Genomic DNA, 18,515 nt, shown 5'->3' on the forward strand with positions numbered 1-18,515 from the left:
ATTTAGGCAAGTTGACCTTGAAGTTTTTGAGAGCAAAACAAATAAATCATTGTTTAAATAATAAAATGACAGTATCCGTAGAGATTTTATTAAATAAAGAAATACTGACAGTTACATGTTAGCAAAGTTTGTGATTTTTGTAAAATCTAAATTAGTAAAATGCCTTTTACGCATATTAAAAAATGTGATATGTTAGAATGTTACCTTGTATGTCGAAAAAATAGTGACAGAGCGCTAGAGGAGTACCGCCAAAGATTGCAGACTCGTAACTTGCCGAACCGTAGATACTTTTTAATTCTCTACTGAAAATTTAGAAGTAACGAAAACGTGTTTAAAAGAACTAGAAGAAGGAACCAATTTATAGTAAGCGAGGATGTTGAAATTTCTATTTTGGCATATTTTGAAGCTCATATGGAAAACTCAACTAGAGATTTAGCAAGAGCTTACGGTGTGAGCTTAGTAACAATTTGGCGGGTCTTAAAGAAACACAAATTTGTGCCATATAAGTATCGACCAGTACAAACATTGTTGCCTGGCGATAACGAAAGAAGACTTGCTTTTTGCAACTGGTTACGTAATGCATATGAAGCTAATGATAATATTTTAAACCGTATAATTTTGAGCGACGAATCTAATTTTTCAAACAAAGGTATGTTTAACCGTAAAATAGTACACTATTGGTCCCAAGAAAATCTTTTCCTTACTGATCCCAGAACAATTTATTATACTCTCAATTTAGTATAAACGTTTGGTGCGGCTTAATAGGAAGCCAAGTAATAGCACCTGTGTTTTATGATGGCACTTTGACTGGAAGGAGATATGTTGATCACATGTTATCTGGAGCGCTGGAAGATTATTTGGATAATGTTAACTTGGAGAGACGGCAACAAATTAATTTTCAACAGGATGGAGCACCTCCTCATTAACTAAATAATGTGAGAATATTACCTAATAGACTGTTTGACGATAAATGAATTGCGACACGTGGCCCGATTGGTTGGCCACCTAGGTCAGCAGACCTAACCCCTCTAGATTTTTATTTTTGGGGTTACATAAAAAATGAAGTGTATAAAAAAAATACAGAACCGTTGATGAACTTCAAACACATATTAGGCAAATAATTGGATCAATAGATAGAAGATCAATCTTAAAAGCTACAAGACGTGTGCTTAAGTGTGCTCAGAAATGTATTGTTATTTTTGCTCATTTATTGTAAATTAGTAGTTTTACTTGATGTTATTTATTTCAAAGCCAACTTGCCTAAATTTGACAAAATTATTAATATCGCTATAACTTTGTTATTTTTAGGTTTAGGCTATTAGTGTAAATAAAGTTTTTTATTAGGAATTTTATTATCTTTCGATTTATGTAAAAATATACAGGGGATTACATTTAACAAAAGTACATTTTTCACATTTTCTCGAAAACGCGATGTTCAATTTTTTTTCTGTTTTCACCATTTTAATCAACAGAAAAAATCCTACTAGTCTACTAATTTAACCGACCCTGTATCTTGAATATTAACAAAGATACCAATAGTGACGACTTAATCGGAGGCACCCTGTATAGCATATATACTTTGAACATTGCAAATTCCTTAAAATATTGTAAATATCATTTCTGTGCAGATGATACTCAAATTTATTCGTCATCTATACCTAGTTTAGCTGCAATATCAACAGAACAAATAATTAATGAATTAAAGGAATTACTGAAATCTTCGGCAGATCATTTATTGAAAATAAATCCTGGCAAAACGACAGCCATTCTATTCTGCAATGAAACTTATAAAAACCACTTACAAAATAGTATAAAACTTAAACTAGGCAACAATATAATAGAATTTAAGGACTCAGTTAAAAATCTAGGCTTAATATTGGATTATTCATTAAAATTTAAAGAACATATTACTTTTTCTTAAAAAAAAAAGCATATTCGAAGTTGACATTAATTTATTCACATAGATATTCTGCCGTTCTAATAAAAAACGCAGTAACTTCAAAATTTTCGATTTTGAGATTTTTACATATTATTGTGTAAAATAGCATCCTTCATATTTAAAAAAAGTAATTTTTCAAAAAAAAAAAATTACAAACGAAAAAAAACGCCTAATAAATTGCAGTATCTGCAAAACGTAACGCTTTTCTAAAGATAAACGCAGCATCTGATTTTTCTAGTCAAAAATGCAGCATTCTACTGATGCCCATAAAATACTGCGTTAAAATCACTTTGTGGCTGGATAATTGTGCCGCCCAAAATAAAAATTGGACCATGTTGTCGCACCTTGTGTATATAATAAATTCCGGAATGATTTCTGCACAAAAAATCTTTATTAAATACTTTGAGCCAGGCCACACATTTATGAGTGCAGACAGTTTTCACCACCAGGTGGAACTCCAAATGAAATACAGGAAAAATATTTACGACTTTCCAGATTTTAAGGAGGCTGTTGGAGCAGCAAATTCTAGCAAAACTCAAGTTATAGATATGAATATTCATCAGTTCTATGACTGGCTAGATTTGACATCTATAAATCGCATTAAAAAACTTAAACCAAGGCCGTATATCAGTGATTTTACTACACTGATGGTAAAACAAGGCAGTAAAGTAATATTTTACACGGAAAATTATGACTATGAAAACATAAAAACTCTAGAATTTTAAAAAATTAAGAGCGAAAAAGAGCCAATTTCATTACCCTGTGCAAGAAACCAACCGAGAAGAATCAACCCAGAAAAAAAATCTGCTATATTAAAAAAACTGTGTCCCCTGATGAGCACAGACAGGCAAATATTTTGGCAAGAAATCAAGAGATTATCAAGAGATTTTAACACCTCAATTGATTATTTTTTAATTATAGTTATATAAGGGTATTATTGAACATTCAATAATTCAATAAGAGCAGGCACTAATTGTGCCATTCTTATTATATGTCAAATTATAATGTAATTATGTCAAATAATTGCCAAAATAAGAATGGCTTTTAATTGAATGTTCAATAATTCCCTAAATTAATCATTTAATATTATTACTTAGTATTTTATTGACATACATTTTTCTACGTTACCTTTACTTCTGTTTAACAATGTTACTAATTTTAATTTTAATTATGTTCCTACTTTTTTATAAAATATATAGTTAAAACGGTTTTTTGCATATAAGTAAAATAACAAAGTTGTCTTTTTAAAATAAAATTATAATTTGATCTCACATACTGCATTTTACACTAGCAAATATGACATACTGCGTTTTTATTAAGCAAAAATAATGCCATACTCTTAAAAATACTAAACAAAAACGCATTAAGTTGAATAAAAAAGTTATTTATAGTGCAAATTCACTGAAACCTATATCAAAAAATTTGTTTTATTTTTATTTATTATTCTGTGAAGAAAAACGATAAAAATATACATTTATAAAAAAATACAAGCAAAAAAACGTTTTTTTGCGTTATTCTCAAAACTAGCGTTCAGGAAGTTACTGCGTTTTTCATTAGAACGGCAGTATTATTTATCGCAAAAAACTAAGGCTATGCTTTGTAAAACACTCGTTTTATCATTTTTCAACTTTGGGGCCTTTTTTGGACAGCCTGGACATCTATCTGATCTTAATTATCTTCCGTTTTATTTTAATTAATCTCTCTCCTTGTCTCTCTTTCTTTCTCTTCTCTTTAATTTCTCTTGTAATTTGTAAGCTGAAAACTATATTGTTTTGTTTTCATTGCTCACTGCTTTGCGGCCAAGGTTTTTAATCAATTTTTTTATATAATTTTTCATTTGCTCTAGCAGCTGCTTCTTTTGATGCCCATTTTTGGCCTCAAAAACGGACGTCGAAAACGACTTTTTCAGGATTTTCAAAGTGCTCTCATTCCCTTAGTTCTGCTCGGATCCTGTTATAACCCGGTGTTTTCGTAATCTAGGTGACCTAAATAAGACGCTGGTATACTTAGTTTAATTTCGAAAAAAATCAATTTTTGGTGAAAAAATTCGATACGGGGGGGGTATACCCAAAAAATGAAAAAACCCAAACTTTGAACACCGATATCTTGGCTTCTAAAAAATTCCAACGGTTCTGTCTTAGTTTTGTCCTTCTGAATCCAACGAGATCATTTGCAAGGTCGTACCTCTCATATTATCTGAGATATCGCATTTTTAGAGCCCATTTTTCAATTCAAAGAATCGTCGCATAATATATCGTCAAGTAAATAGAGAAGCAGACCGCCCAACCGGCTTAACTGAATAAATATTGGCTTACACTTTCTGAAAATGATTTGTTTTGTTAATCCGGAATAACTGAAACATTTCGCATGGTTTTAGTCTCATCTCGGGCGCCCTTTCGCCGCCGGCTTATGTAAATCTACTTGCTGCTCTACACTTTGGGGTTAAAATAAAGCCGGGGGTCGGCTCCACTGCACAGACACCGGCAGTTTTACACTTTATGATGATATATTTTGCCCTAATCACTGCTAAACCGATTCGGTCCAGTTTTAACTCTCTTGTATGGACGTCGGGATGCGGCCGTCGTATAAAGGGTTTTACCGGGAAAGTTTCGGGGGTATTAGCGGGACGACGTGACGCGGTTTTGGATACGAACGAATGTCGTCGCGTCAGATTATTTAACGGGGCTTTTGTATGGTGGACTTTTGAAAAAAAAAATCTGGCGTAAAATATGTGGAATTTAAACAAGAGAACCGTACTTGGCAAATAACTGTGAAATTTCCGGGACATAAGACTCGGACGTTTTCGAAATTAAATTAATTTCCATGGCGTGTTGCCCACCACGTAAGAACCGACTGGTATTTTCCGAGCAATAAAGTGTCTTTTATATGTACTGAAATTTACGTTGTTTTAAGGAAATTATGGGTATTGTGGAGTATGATTTAACGAGATAAAATGTCATGAAAAATTTATTGTTTTTCTTATTTTCAGCCTTAAAACCCTTGATTTGGATTATATAATCATGGAGAATCATGATCAAATAATGTGTACAGTGGGTCAATTTAAGTAAGATATTAGGTACTTATTAAAATATATTATTATTATTATTATTAAATTATTAAAAATAATATTTAAATTTATATTGCAAAAGATGATTTATAGTACTGAGAATATAAAAAAGGCAAATGGTATGCATTAAACTGAGAAAGAAAAATCCATATAGACGTTAAATTATGTTTTAAATCTTAGTCCAGACTCTCAATTAAAAAAAGCCACTTTATTGTAAATCTTTAATAATTGTTAACAAAAAGAGGCAAAAACAGAGACAACAAAGGCATCGAAACTCGGTAAGAAGTTGATAAAAAGCACGCATTAGAATGAGTAGGAAGAGTGTTCTAACGCCTGTTTAGTCCAGGCTCTTATGCAAAAAAGTTGAAACAGTTTTTTAAAAAACTCATATGAAATTCAATGAATTTTTTTAGATATTTTTGAAAAATTTGATTTTTTTTTTAATTTTCAATAGAAGAAATCCAAAAAAAAATTCAAGAAAATATTTAGAAAAAGATAGGATATCTAACATGTTTCTACATTAAAAAAATATTTATCTAATAAAAAGGCTCGGACTAATATTAACTAATTCATGTGTGACAAAAATCCAATAAAAGAGAGAGAGAGAGAGAGAGAGAGAGAAAGAGAGAAAAAATTTTGAATCGATATTATCACATATTAAAAGACTAATTACTAAAACCTAGCTTGAATCTTATTGTTTTTTAGTCCAGGCTTTCATGCAAAAAATGCACTTTATTCTAAATTGTTTAATAGTCAGAAAGAGAAAGAAACAGTTATTCAGAATAAGAAAAAAAGAATTAAAATAAAGGGAACGCTACAACATGTGTTCACGTCTTTAGTCCAGGCTCTCAGGTAAATTAAATGCATTTAATCAGCCCTAAGCTAAAAGAAATCTTTTTAATAAAAAAAATTATTTATTTAATAAAAAGGATCGACTAATGGCTAATGATTAATTGATGTGTGGAAAAAACTGGATAAAATAGAGAGAGCAAGAGAATCATTGGGGATATTATCACATTATAGTACTAATAATATAGAAAAAGATACATGACATGCGTTAGAACGAGTAAAAAATACGTGTGCAGTTACAATATATTTTAAAGCTTATTATTCTTTAGTCCAGGTTCTCTTGAGTTAAAAAAGGATATTTCAGAAAGAGAGAGCCACAAAATCGAATAAGAGAAAGATTTAGAAATTGACAAAAAAAAACGCGCGTTAGAATAAGAAGGAAGAACACAAGAGATGTTGCCACGTGTTCTAATGCATATTACCTTTTAGTCCAGGCTCTCAGGTAAATAAGATGCATTTAAAAAATTTAAAGCTAAAAGAAATCTTTTTAATAAAAAAAATTATTTATATAATAAAAAAGCTCGGACTAATGTCGATTTACTCACGTGCAGGAAAAATTGAATAAAATAGAGAGAGCGAGAAAATCCTTAGGGATATTATCACATTATAGTACTAATAATATAGAAAAAGACAAATTACATGCAGTAGAACGAATAAAAAATACATGTGCAGTTACAACATATTTTAAAGCATATTATTATTAGCCCAGGTTCTCTCAAGTGAAAAAGGGATATTTTAGAAAGAGAACGCCACAAAATTGAGAATTAGTAAAACTAATAAGAGAGAGATTTAAACATCGATAAGAAAATTACGCGTTAGAATGAGTAGGAAGAACACGAGAGATGTTGTCACGTGTTCTAATGGCTATTATTTTTTAGTCCAGGCTCTCATGCAAAAAATGCACGTTATTCTAAATTTTTTAATAGTCAGAAAGAGAAAAAAATAGAATTAGAAATAGAATTATAATGATTAAGAGAGTAGGAACCGTTGAAAAAGTCTTTTCCTTGTTCTTATTAATAAAATTAGTAATACTAACTCACCGCATATCCCTGCTGTTTACGTCCGTTTTTCCTCTATTAATTCAGTCATTAAAGTGGAAATTAATACGGAAAATTCCCCATTGGCAGACCCCTCGACCCTTATGTATATGCTCCCGCCTATCCATATCAGATTAATTACCGATATTTACGTTTACCAGGTAGTTTATCACATGAAAATCAGATGGTGTAATTATTAGTCCTTTACTACTACGGCTGCGTGACTCTACGATCCGAAATACCGTTACAACGTTGTCATGCACATATAAAAATAATTGCGAACCTGTCTGCCTACAAGTCTGCACGCACGTCTAATAATAAATATTATGAGAAAAATGTACCGACTCTCAGACTCTATAATATGTTTTGTCGTGTATGCGGGGAAATTACGGAAATGTCTTATGACCAATAATAGAAAAGTCCCGAGGGAGTTTTTTGTTTTTTGTACTTATGTGTTATGTTGTATACATATGCTAGATACACCTAAAAGTTAATTCCGTTAAGTACTCGACTTTTTCCCCCGAACTGAACCCTTCTCTACTAACTCACTTATCCGTAACTCGGTGGCAATATTCCAATTTAAAATTAAATATTCATATTTTCGGAGCTAAAGCAACTATTAGGGCGGAATATTTCCCTCTCTCACTGTCGCTTTGAAAAAGTTTGCCCCGGAGTAAAGTTCGAGTTTCTTTTCGGTCGAATGCGAAGAAGTGAGACCGAGCTATTTTTTTTTTTTTTTTAATAATATTTTTGTACTTTGGAAAACGTAATAAAATAAAGATCGCGAATTTCTCTTTAAGGGAAAACGGGAGAGGAAAGTTTTTAATGATTTCGTTTTGGGTGAAACTTCGGAATGATGTATTTAATAAGGTTTGTGCCTCTGTTTGATAGATATACCAGGGGGTACTTAAGGTTGAATTTTGCGTTTTGACTGGAGTGGAAATTTTCGATTTTTTGGGATTAAAAAGGGGATTTAAGGACGAGTTTTAGGAGCTTAACAATTACTACCTAGAGCAATTAAATGAGTGTCAATTTTCTGCAGCGATTATGAATCTTAGACACAAAAATCCATAACTCAGTATTTGAGTTTTTCTGGGTCTACAAAGGGATTTTGAGTCAATTTTTTTACATGAGTGCCTGGACTAATAACCTTTAAAAGACCTTTTAAGGTCACATGTATTTCTCTTACTCACTATTGATTAATAATTAAAACAAGTCACAAATATTAATTGTGATAAATTCTTTTTAGTTATGGTGTGGAACAATTTTTAATCTTTACTTCTAATTTTAATATCTCAAAAACTAGTAAAATTATGCGTATTAAATAAAAAGTGTGTTATCCAATAGAATATTTTCCTAAAATATTAGTAAAGATTTAAATAAAATAAGCACAAGTTTCATAAATATTGTTCATTTTTACTAATGGTCAATTAGGATAATCATTAATCTTTAAAGTGACTACTTAAGTCCAAAATCTGAAAAAACATAAAAGTTATTTGAATTAAATAAAAAATTAAAAATTCAGAATAACATTCCGGCCAAATGTTTGCTTAAATTTAAATTCGCTCAAAAAAAATATTCAGAAATATTGACTTATATCAGTAATGGTATCTTGGGACAACGTCTATCTTCAATATAACTGTTCACTTTTAAAAGTCCAAAATCTTTAGAACCAGTAGTGTTCCAGTAAATTCTCCCTTTGTCTCTCTTTCTGTTTTTCCCTCTTTTTCTTAGCATTAAAATTTAAGACCTGTTTTTTTTGCATAAGAGCCTGGACTAAAACATAATAGGCTTTTTTATTATATAAATAATTTTTTTTATTAAAAAGATTTCTTTTAGGTTAGAGTTTCTTAAATGCATCTTATTTACCTGAGAGCCTGGACTAAAGACGTGAACACATGTTGCAACGTTCTCTTTATTCTAATTCTCCTTTTCTCATTCTGATTCTCTTTTTCTTTCTCTTTCTGACTATTAAACAATTTAGAACAAAATGCATTTTTTTGCATGAGGGCCTGGACTGAAAGATAATATGCATTAGAACACGTGACAACATCTCTTGTGTTCTTCCTTACAAATGAAATAAATGAACGTTTTATTCCAGGCAATTGAGTTGGGGACAGATGCTCTGTTTATTCCATAGGGGCTGTTCAAATGTACTCAACTTCCTGGAATAAATGAACGTTTACTTCCAGGCAATTAAGTTGAGGACAAGTGCTCTCTTTATTCCATAAAACTTGATCAAATGTGTTCAGCTTCCTAAAATAGGTGAATCTTTACTTCCACGCAATTAATTTGGGGACAAATGCTCTATTTATTCCATTAGAGCTGTTCTAATGTAATCAACTTTTTGGAATAAATGAACAATTTTTTCCAGGCAATTGAGTTGAGGACAGATGCCCTATTTGTTCCATTAGAGCTGTTCAAATGTACCCAACTTCCTGGAATAAATGAACGTTTACTTCCAGGCAATTGAGTTGAGGACAGATGCTCTATTTATATCATTAGAGCTGTTCAAATGTACCCAACTTCCTGGAATAAATGAACGTTTACTTCCAGGCAATTGAGTTGAGGACAGATGCTCTATTTATATCATTAGAGCTTTTCAAATGTGCCCAACTTTCTGGAATAAATTAACGTTTACTTCTAGGCAATTGAGTTGAGGACAGATGCTCTGTTTATTCCATAAGAGCTGTTCAAGTGTACTCAATTTTCTGGAATAAATAAACGTCTTATTCCAGGCAATTGAGTTGAGGACAGATGCTCTTTTTATTCCATTGGAGCTGTTCAAATGTACTGAAGGTTTAGTTCTAGGCAATTGTGTTGAGGACAGATGCTCTGTTTATTCCATAAGAGCTGTTCAAGTGTACTCAATTTTCTGGAATAAATAAACGTCTTATTCCAGGCAATTGAGTTGAGGACAGATGCTCTTTTTATTCCATTGGAGCTGTTCAAATGTACTGAAGGTTTAGTTCTAGGCAATTGTGTTGAGGACAGATGCTCTGTTTATTCCATAAGAGCTGTTCAAGTGTAGTCAATTTTCTGGAATAAATAAACGTTTTATTCCAGGCAATTGAGTTGAGGACAGATGCTCTTTTTATTCCATTAAAGCTGTTCAAATGTACTGAACGTTTACTTTCAGGGAATTGAGTTGAGGACAGATACTCTATTTATTCCATTAGAGCTGTTCAAATGTACTAAACGTTTACTTCCAGGCAATTGTGTTGAGGACAGATGCTCTAACTATTCCATAAGGGCTGTTCAGATGTACTCAATTTTCTGGAATAAATAAACGTTTTCTTTCAGGCAATTGAGTTGAGGACAGATGCCCTATTTATTCCATTAGAGCTGTTCAAATGTACTTAACTTCGTGGAATATTTGAACGTTTACTTCTAGGCAATTGAGTTAAGGACAAATGCCCTGTTTATTCCATTAGGGTTGTTTAAATGACTCAACTTCCTGGAATAAATGAACGGTTACTTCCAGGTAATTGAGTTAAGGACAGATGCTCTATTTATTCCATAAAAGTTGTTCAAATTTACTCAACTTCCTGGAATAAATGAACGTTTACTTCCAGGCAATTGAGTTGAGGACAGATGCTCTAACTATTCCATTAGAGCTGTTCAAATGTACTCAACTTCCTAGACTAAATGCACGTTTACTTTCAGACAATTGAGTTGAGGACAGATGCTCTATTTATTCCATTAGAGCTGTTCAAATGTACTCAACTTACTTAAATAAATTAATGTTTACTTCCAGGCATTTGAGTTGAGGACAGATGCTCTTTTATTCCATTAGAGTTGTTCAAATGTACTCAACCTCCTGGAATAAATGAATGTTTACTTCCAGGCTATTGAGTTGAGGACAGATGCTCTATTTATTCCATTAGAGTTGTTCAAATGTACTCAACTTCCTGGAATAAATGAACGTTTACTTCCAGGCAATTGAGTTAAGGACAGATGCTCTTTTATTCCATTAAAGCTGTTCAAATGTACTCAACTTCCTGGAATAAATGAACATTTACTTCCTAGCAGTTGAATTGGGTTCAGGTATGTTGTTACCAACTTAAAAGCTGATTATATGCACATAGTTGCATGGAAGAACTGAGAAATTCCTTCCAGGCAATTGAGATGAAGATAGATGCTCTATTTATCCTATAAAAAATTTTCAAATGTACTCAACTTCCTGGAATAAATAAATACTTACTTCCACTCTGATTCTCGCTCTATCTTTTTCATTCTTTCTAAGCCTTTGAAGTGAGTGCATCATAATCACCTGTTATGCCCTTTGGATTAAGAAAATGGTGGTAAAACTGATCCAGACAGAGTCGAAGCAATCGAAAATTGGCCACGATCCACTGACAAACATCAGGTAAGAAACTTTTTGGGGTTTGTAAATATTACAGAATTCCTTGTAAGAAATTTCGCAGCACCACTTGTAAGAACTTTCCAGTACCATGTTGCTCAAGAAGAACAAAATGGTATACAGTTGATCATCACTATACACATCTCCAATTTTAACGTGTGTGATTTTTGAAAAAACTCCTATTTTGGATACAGTAAGATGCAAGTAATGTTGGAACTGGAGCTGTACTTTCACGAAAATATGAAGATGGCGAGCAAGTGATGAAACTATGATGTGATCAGACAAGAGCTAATGGCAGCAGTAAAAGTTATTGAACATTTCCATAAAAATTTGCATGTATGGTGAACAATTCATTGTTGAGACTGACCCCGCAACTCTAAAATGCCTGTTTTAGTATAAATGGATGAGTACAAGAATATCAGTTTACTATAGAATATAGAAAAGGCAAACATTTTGTATTTGAAACTTGTCAGCCTTATCGTCGGAGTTAGTATTATCCAGGATCAGTGTGGTGACCCTGTATTTAGAAGTCTCGAGAAATTTTAAAACCTGAATAAATACATAATTTTGAAAAATATCCAGAAAATGGAATGTTTTTCAATGGAATTCGTTGGCTATTCAAGATGGATTGTTGAAAAGAGTCTGGGAGAGTGTAGAGGCAAAAGACAAGACATTCTGACAGTTCTTCTTTAAAAACGGAATTCAGAAGTTCTTGAAGCCGTTCATGACGATGTTGGCAAAAGACAAGTTAAAGTAAATAAGACGTAATACATTTTCGTCGTTTTAAAAAAAAAATTAGGCAACTCAAAAACTGAAAAAACAAACTCGGCAGGTATGAAACACCCTCAATACCTATGAATCTTAAACCCAAATATCTCAAAAAAAGTCCTTGGCGGCATTACAAAATTTCCATAAAAATTGCTTTTCATTCCTCAAATTCCTCCCTACATCAACTGCAATTGTTTTCTAGCGAAAAACACCCTTTTCCCCACTCCATCCGGACAATTTTCATCTTCGTATAAGACGGTGTGGGCGCAAGGGGGAGGCGGGCGGGCGCGCCTATACGCGAACCTAATCTAATTCGGACGTCGCGCATTCCGCGCCACGTCTCCTCCGCCATATAAAAGATAATTCCAGATTTATTTTTTTTCCCCAGAAAACTTTCCAGATTAAATATGCTAAAAGGTCGTAAAAGCGTTTCGGTCCCGAAATTCAATTTTCCCGCTCTTTTGAATTCGGCTCGAGACATCAAAGGTGACGTGGTATATACGAAGGACGACCCTATCAAGCCCCTCCACCCACCTCTCTCACCCTTATCGAGCCCGACGGAATTACATTTTTGGGGTGTTATGCATTTTCGATGCAAAACACCCAAGAGATGATTGAGTTGAATATTTTGTTTTTTTTCTTGCGTACTCTTTGATCTTCTCTTTTATAAGGGTTTAAATAAGGAGAGCGGCTTAATTTAGAGTTTAAGCTTAAAATAACTCCCTCTTTTTTAAAGTCTTGGTATCCGGATTTTCCGAAATTCGATATTTTTGTATTCATAGTCAATCCATGGTTTGCATATCTTGGATTTTGAAATAACTTGGACAATGAAAGTTCAAAGAGTTTTACCTTAAGTTTGTCCAGAAAAATACTGCAAAAGTTAAATTTCTCATTTCTTTCAGGCGGTTGCATGTTGATTCTGGAAGGATCTAAGGAAATCCAAAAAAAGTTCGATAGTAACCTTATCCAAAAAAATACTGCAAAAGTTAAATCTATTATTTCTTCCAGGCAGTTGAAGACTCTATTTATAAAAGACTTCAACTGCCTGGAATAATTCTTCTTTTAATTTTGTCCTTCTTCCAGGCAGTTGAATATTAATTCTGGAAAGTTCCGAGGAAATCCACGAAAAGTCAGAGCAGTTTTACCTTAACTTTATCCAGAAAAATACTGCAAAACCTAAATCTATTATTTCTTCCAGGCAGTTGAAGACTCTATTTATAAAAGACTTTTACTGCCTGGAATAATTCTTCTTTTAATTTGGTCCTTCGTCCAGGCAGTTGAATGTTAATTCTGGAAAGTTCCGAGGAAATCCACGAAAAGTCAGAGCAGTTTTACCTTAAGTTTATCCAGAAAAATACTGCAAAACTTAAATCTAATATTCCTTCCAGGCAATTAAAGACTCTATTTATAAAAGACTTCAACTGCCTGGAATAATTCTTCTTTTAATTTTGTCCTTCGTCCAGGCAGTTGAATGTTAATTCTGGAACGTTCCGAGGAAATCCACGAAAAATCAGAGCAGTTTTACCTTAACTTTGTCCAAAAAAATACTGCAAAACTAAAATTTCTTATTTCTTCCAGGCAGTTGAAGACTCTATTTATAAAAGACTTCAACTGCCTGGAATAATACTTCTTTTAATTTTGTTCTTCGTCCAGGCAGTTGAATGTTAATTCTAGAACGTTTGAGGAAATCCACGAAAAGTCAGAGCAGTTTTACCTTAACTTTGTCCAAAAAAATACTGCAAAACTTAAATCTATTATTTCTTCCAGGCAGTTGAAGACTCTATTTATAAAAGACTTTTACTGCCTGGAATAATTCTTCTTTTAATTTTGTCCTTCGTCCAGGCAGTTGAATGTTAATTTTGGAACGTTCCGAGGAAATCCACGAAAAATCAGAGCAGTTTTACCTTAAGTTTATCCAGAAAAATACTGCAAAACCTAAATCTATTATTTCTTTCAGGCAGTTGAAAACTCTATTTTTAAAAGACTTCAACTGCCTGGAATAATTCTTCTTTTAATTTTGTCCTTCGTCCAGGCAGTTGAATGTTAATTCTGGAAAGTTCCGAGGAAATCCACGAAAAGTCAGAGCAGTTTTACCTTCACTTTGTACAGAAAAATACTGCAAAACTTAAATTTCTTATTTCTTCCAGGCAGTTGAAGACTCTATTTATAAAAGATTTTAACTGCCTGGAAGAATTCTTCTTTTAATTTTGTCCTTCGTCGAGGCAGCTCAATATTAATTCTGGAACGTTCCGAGGAAATTCACGAAAAGTCACTTTGTACCAAAAACAAAATAAACCCTAAATTTCTTATATCTTCCAGGCAGTTGAAGACTCAATTTGTAAATTATCTGTAACGAAACTTGTAGTTTTTTGTAATAAGTAAGTCTCTTTAGGTCAATAAAAAAACGCACGAGAATTCTTTTATAATATATTCAGTAATTTTGAAAGTGAAACTCAAAAAATTATTTAAAAAATCCAACCAAGAAAAAAAAAATTTGGCCTGTTTATTCGAACGACTGAACCACTGCCGAACAGTAGGTTGCCTAGCAACCGATGCTATGATGTCATAAGGGAAAGACGTGCAGTGGGGCATTATACAAATTAATGTGGACAAAATTTGTTCTTAATTGGTGGAATACTTGAGAGAATGAAGTGAAAACTGACCTAAAGGCAGATAGGGTAATTTTTATAATTATACAGGGTGGTACTTTTTTAGATTTTAATGTAAAATTAATTTAAATATAATACAGTGAAACAATAATAAGCTAGTTATATGGCATATTTATTTCTTAAAAATAATTCCAGTTAAGTGGCCTGTCTCCTGAAACTCTCGAAGCCTTTCGTGGAAATTCTCCACCACCCTATGCAACATATCAACGGAAATATTAGCAATTTCTTCAATAATTATCCTATAAAGCCTCTTAGTTTAACAATGAAGACCTGTGGCTTTAAGAAAAATCGCAAGCCGTTAGATCTGGCGACCTTGCGGGCCAGTTAATATCTCCTTGTCATAGGAAACAATCCGTGCAAACAGTTTAAGGCCGCTCTTATGGTGTCTGAAGGTAAACCATTTTGCTGAAACCACGATTGATTGAAAAAATGATTAATCATATTGATATAATGCTCGGAATTCATTGTAACAGTGTAATCATGCTCGTCTTTAAGGAAGTAGGGATCGATAATTCCCATGGATGATGATGTTTATTGGTGTAGCTAGATAAATAGAAGTGTTAAGAGTGAAACAACCACAAATTGTGATTATCGATCTCATTCTCAAGGAGAGTTTTAGCAAAACGTGCTTGGACTATTTGAATTTGTGTAATATTTGAAGCAAATGAGTTTTACATATGGTTAATACTTGATACTTGATACTTATACTTATTACTTGAGCTCGCTTTTGGGTTGAAGGAACTATGGTCAAATAAATTTGGAATTCCCATCTGTACCTGAACCTAAACTTTCAACAGTATGCCAGAATTCCAAATTACAATTACAGGCACTGACAGACAAGTCTTAATACTTTAAGCGGACTACCTTCACTTAATTTCAAAATGAATTGCTATTGAGAATAAAAAAAATTCTTTCCAATTTTCATTTTAATTTTAAAAAACGTTACCAAGGGGATCTTCCATCTCACAATTTTATGTATCCTTCAAATTGAAGAAAAAGGAAAGAGGTATTAAGATCAGAAGAGAATGAAATATATATTGCAAATAACAGTGACAAAAAATAGGCTTCGCATCACAAATGTATCTACATTGGAGAATGCTGAACCTGCCATTAGAGTAAGAATATTTTGCTTCCATACTATTAAATTACTAACACAAATATTTGCTTCTAATAAAATTTTTCGTGCATTTTAGAGCCAGTTTCTATTTAAGGTAGTTAAGGTTATTATTGAATTTTTCCAAGCAGTTTAATTTTTTTTTAAATTGCATTTTGATAAGCAGTAAAAGTGTTTATTCCAGCTGTTTTTTTTTTATTACTTTCAGGCAGTTAAGATTAATAAATTGAATTATTCCAGGCAGTTGAGTACATTTCATATTCATTTTCTGCTACTTTCAGACACTATTATTTTTATTTTGTTTTTCTTAACAGTTGATTTTTTTTTAAATCAAGTATAAAAAAAACTCTTTACTCCCGTGAAAATGATTTGCCCAATTGCGAAAAAAAAATCATTTTACTAACGTTTTCCTTAATACCTTAGATTGGAATAGACATATATAAATGGAAATCGAAGCTTTAACAGCACTTAGCTTAAAAGTAGGTGTTTCTCCTTGATAATAGATAAAATGACTACAAGGCGTCAAGTGGAGTGCATTGAAGAAACATTTCTTCGTACGTTGATATTCGAACTACAGAGCTAAGGAGGCATCACTTTTTATGCTTGTAGCTCTAACTAGTTCGTGAAAAATACCTGTCCAACATTTTTTTCTTACTATTTAACTGTAAATGATGATGCACCAGTGACTATAAGTATGACAAAGACACTAAAGTGTTTTTTAATCTTATATTTGTTCCACGAAAGAAATAATCCAGACCTGGGGTAAATTTCAAATAAGTTCCTCGCCATATCGGGACAGACGGGCTGAAAGTGAAGGGCGAATACGTTAAACGCGTCACTAGGTCCGTCGTCCGGAAGGGCAGCCGTGCAATAATCATCCAGAAGTTCCTCAAACGCGCGCGTCCAGACTTTTTTCCAGACAACTGAACACGTCGACGTATTGTCGTCGTCGTCGTCGTGAGAGACAGAAACTGTGAGGGAGTGTCGCGCGCGCCTTGTCTTTGACAGCGATTTATTAGTTTGCATCGGAAACGGTGGTGACAGTTAATATTGGAAATTAATGTCAAGGAGCCATTACGACCGGATTATCCCCGGCCAAACGGGAAAAAGACGGATCAATCAAAACAGTTCAGACAACGATAACGTCTTTTACGTGGATGATTAAATATTTGGATTTGATGCTTTTTTTTTATAAGGAATTGGTTCCTTAGGTTGTCGTGGTTTCTGTCACAATTTTGACCACGAGTTGGTCCAAAATCACAAATATTGACAATTAGAGTAGTTGCCTCCTTGTAATTATGTAATTTAATTCTGTTTTTGTTTTACAGAAAAGAGCAGTTAGCTATGTTTGCTCTAGGGAAAACTATAGGCCTTTATTTAAAGATTTTAAGGTACAGATGCTGTGCTGTTTGTCTATATTAAAAACAACATGCTTCATTTTTTAAAAATACAAATTACCAGCGGTAAATCTTGAAAGGCCTATAATACTGGACAAAAGTTCAATATTGCATTACCCATTCCAAAGAGTGAATTGACCAGGAAATCTCTTATTGAAGTAATAAGATTTTTAATCATGTCAATTAATATAAAGCCTGCACAAACTATGATTTATTGCACCACCCTTTAAATGTGAAGCTGAATATTTTGATTATGACTGTAAGTGCTGAATGTTTCATCTAGTAAGAATCTTTGTTACAAATAATTGGTATTTCATGATAATAAAACCTGTTTTGTTTTTTGATATCATTAATGGTATCGTGTAAGAAAATTAACTTTTTAGAGGGTAATTGGTAAATAACCACTAAAAAAATGTACTTTTTCATCATTTTTATTAAGCTTATATCCAAGAATCGTAATAAAATTGACCATTAACGTCTGAAATCGTTATGACTGCACAAGAAAATTCACTTCTTAAGTTGATTCAGAGGGTAATTATGGATGAATTGAACGTGTTGGAATCTTCAAATAATGGCTAAAAAATTTACTTTTTGGTCACATTTCATCATTTTTATTAAGCTCTAATCCAATAATCGTAATAAAACTGGGAATATTCATCTGAAATTGTCATGACTGCATATGAAGATTTTAAGCTAATGCAGAGAGTAATTGTTGATGAATTAAATGTGGTAGAACCTTCAAAAAATTGCAAAAGAAATTGACTTTAAGGTAATTTTGGTTATGTTAAGATTCAGAGGTAAATGATGATTAAAACGCTTGTTTAAACCTCATAAAGGCAAAAATCATCTTCAGGGTAATTTTTCTTCCCATACTTTTTCGTAAATTTTGATCGTCCTATTGGTCAGTTTTTTATATATACAAAATTAACAATAATTGATTATGATCATTTAATTTTTAAATAAATATGCACATTGTCCTTTAAATATGATTGTTTTAAATTTTATTTAAAAGTGCCTCATCTCTACATTTCCTAATTTTCACTTTTTTTGCCCACAAGTTTCGCCCAGTTAAATTTGTATACTGTCCCACTGCACGTTTTACTATATTATAACGTCACCGCATTGGTTGCTAGGCAACCAACTTGCTCACAGTGGTTCGATCCTTCGAATATGCGGGACAAAAACATGATTTTTCATAGTATGATATTTTCAATATTTTTTTTTATAATTTATTTTTCAAACTTTTTTAATTACATTCTTTGTTGTTAAATACTTTTAATTTTTACTAAAAAAAATATATCGTTCTTTTATA

The 18,515-nt window shown here is 32.5% G+C and overlaps 1 protein-coding gene across 2 annotated transcripts in view; it reads right to left on the bottom strand.

Annotated features, from left to right (window-relative positions):
- LOC126736922 (semaphorin-2A) overlaps positions 1-18,515 on the bottom strand; it is a 713,174-nt gene that overhangs the window by 453,383 nt on the left and 241,276 nt on the right. The gene's annotated exons all lie outside the window — the stretch shown is intronic.

The sequence above is a fragment of the Anthonomus grandis genome, chromosome 5 (assembly GCF_022605725.1).
Source record: "Anthonomus grandis grandis chromosome 5, icAntGran1.3, whole genome shotgun sequence".
NCBI lineage: Eukaryota > Metazoa > Arthropoda > Insecta > Coleoptera > Curculionidae > Anthonomus > Anthonomus grandis.